We start from the raw sequence: 2,570 nt of genomic DNA, 5'->3' as shown, positions 1-2,570 counted from the left end.
TTCTTTCCCTCGGCAATATGTTCAATATTATTGAACAGGCTTATCTTCGCCAATGCCGAGGCAATACAATACATACATAAATAAACACATAAATATACATGCATAATATTTTATCGACAAATTTTGTTCAGCGATGAGGCTCATTTCTGGTTGAATGGCTACGTAAATAAGCAAAATTGCCGCATTTGGGGTGAAGAGCAACCAGAAGCCGTTCAAGAACTGCCCATGCATCCCGAAAAATGCACTGTTTGGTGTGGTTTGTACGCTGGTGGAATCATTGGACCGTATTTTTTCAAAGATGCTGTTGGACGCAACGTTACGGTGAATGGCGATCGCTATCGTTCGATGCTAACAAACTTTTTGTTGCCAAAAATGGAAGAACTGAACTTGGTTGACATGTGGTTTCAACAAGATGGCGCTACATGCCACACAGCTCGCGATTCTATGGCCATTTTGAGGGAAAACTTCGGAGAACAATTCATCTCAAGAAATGGACCCGTAAGTTGGCCACCAAGATCATGCGATTTAACGCCTTTAGACTATTTTTGTGGGGCTACGTCAAGTCTAAAGTCTACAGAAATAAGCCAGCAACTATTCCAGCTTTGGAAGACAACATTTCCGAAGAAATTCGGGCTATTCCGGCCGAAATGCTCGAAAAAGTTGCCCAAAATTGGACTTTCCGAATGGACCACCTAAGACGCAGCCGCGGTCAACATTTAAATGAAATTATCTTCAAAAAGTAAATGTCATGAACCAATCTAACGTTTCAAATAAAGAACCGATGAGATTTTGCAAATTTTATGCGTTTTTTTTAAAAAAAAAGTTATCAAGCTCTTAAAAAATCACCCGATATATGCAACACATATATGTACATACATACATGAGGCACGTATGCATTTAAATGCAATACGCATGTACTAAAGATATGTTATATAAACATAATTACTTAGGTTTGGGCAATTGATTACAAATGCACTTGTGCACTTGAAAATAATCCCAAACCATACAACATAAATAATGATGAGATAAAAGATCTTGTATGACAGCACACACACACACACATGTATTGCATTGTATAGTGGAAAACAACCCCATGTGGTGTGCTGTACATACACATATACATATTTAACTAGATAAGTAAGACTTAAAATAGTATAAGTTAGCACCAGCTAAGTTGAAACCAAAGCTAACACCAACAATATTGCGCTAAGTCAACAATTACAAAGAACTGGGAAATAGCCCAGACGCGCTCTCAGCAAAATTGTCAATGTCAGCAGCGCAATATCCGGCATGCGCCGATCAAAATTCTGGATCGACCAAAAAAAGGAATAAGCAAAATAAAACACTTGCAACAACATCCGGCATGCGCCGACCAATACCAATTGCTGACACAGGTAGAAATAGGGTATATTTAAGAGAGAATAAGTAGAATTAAGTTTTTAGTATTAATGTTTTGGTAATTCAAGACGAAATATCTCCTGTCATCAAACAAACAGTCGTCGCATTCGCGACTGGGCTCTCACGTCACTGTTGACAGTCATAACTTTGAAGTCGTAGATAATTTCGTCTATCTTGGAACCAGCGTAAACACCACCAACAATGTCAGCCTAGAAATCCAACGCAGGATAACTCTTGCCAACAGGTGCTACTTCGGACTGAGTAGGCAATTGAGAAGCAAAGTCCTCTCTCGACAAACAAAAACCAAACTCTATAAGTCACTCATAATTCCCGTCCTGCTGTATGGTGCAGAGTCTTGGACGATGTCAACAACGGATGAGTCGACGTTGCGAGTTTTCGAGAGAAATGTTCTGCGAAAGATTTATGGTCCTTTGCGCGTTAGCCACGGCGAATACCGCATTCGATGGAACGATGAGCTGTACGAGATATACGACGACATCGACATAGTTCAGCTAATTAAAAGACAGCGGCTACGCTGGCTAGGTCATGTTGTCCGAATGGACGAAAACACTCCAGCTCTGAAAATATTCGACGCAGTACCCGCCGGGGGAAGCAGAGGAAGAGGAAGACCTCCACTCCGTTGGAAGGACCATGTGGAGAAGGACCTGGCTTCGCTTGGAATATCCAATTGGCGCCACGTAGCGAAAAGAAGAAACGACTGGCGCGCTGTTGTTAACTCGGCTATAATCGCTTAAGCGGTTTCTACGTCAATTAAGAAGAAGAATTCAATAAAGGTCTTGCGACCAACGAAAAAATCTTTTTTTTAGAGTTGTACAATACAAGTCGATAACTGGCGCCCGAGTCAAATAAGCTCGGCGGAGTCTATTCTTTGAAAGTGTTAAGAGCGTTGAAAGTGTCAGAAATAACGACAGCATGACACCAGCCGACCCGGAGTAAAACAGCAAGGAGTAAGCACGTGTTCCCGAGTACCGTAAAGAAAAAAGGATATCAGCACACTTACCGGCATATCTATCAACAATGCAGCTGCTACTAATGTAAGAAAATAAATTATAAGTACTAATTATACCATATAAACCCTATTCTTAACTAAATTTAATGAGATAAAAATAGTTAGAGAAGGAATTTAGATATACGTCAGAAAAGTGAAAAAT

This window comes from Bactrocera neohumeralis, unplaced genomic scaffold (genome assembly GCF_024586455.1).
Source record: "Bactrocera neohumeralis isolate Rockhampton unplaced genomic scaffold, APGP_CSIRO_Bneo_wtdbg2-racon-allhic-juicebox.fasta_v2 cluster10, whole genome shotgun sequence".
In the NCBI taxonomy this organism is placed as follows: Eukaryota; Metazoa; Arthropoda; class Insecta; order Diptera; family Tephritidae; genus Bactrocera; species Bactrocera neohumeralis.
The sequence above is the reverse complement of the archived record's forward strand: the minus strand, read 5'-3'. Positions refer to the sequence as shown.